The following is a 201-nucleotide window of genomic DNA, read 5'->3' as shown; positions in this document are numbered from 1 at the left end:
AAAAAAAAAAAAAAAAAAAGGAAACAAAGACCATCCCCTGAACTATGTGGCAAGACCTTGTTTAACAAAAAAGAAAAAGAGTTCAAAGCCAGCCTGGGAAACCTACCAAGCCCCCAGTCATGAAGGAGAGAGAGGAAAGGAGGGCACTGCTCCTGCATCTGCTCTCCTCACATCTCTGAGTCTCCTTTGCCCTCCTCCCTG

The sequence above is a fragment of the Chinchilla lanigera genome, unplaced genomic scaffold (assembly GCF_000276665.1).
Source record: "Chinchilla lanigera isolate Chin_1 unplaced genomic scaffold, ChiLan1.0 scaffold00041, whole genome shotgun sequence".
NCBI classification, from domain to species: domain Eukaryota; kingdom Metazoa; phylum Chordata; class Mammalia; order Rodentia; family Chinchillidae; genus Chinchilla; species Chinchilla lanigera.
The sequence above is the reverse complement of the archived record's forward strand: the minus strand, read 5'-3'. Positions refer to the sequence as shown.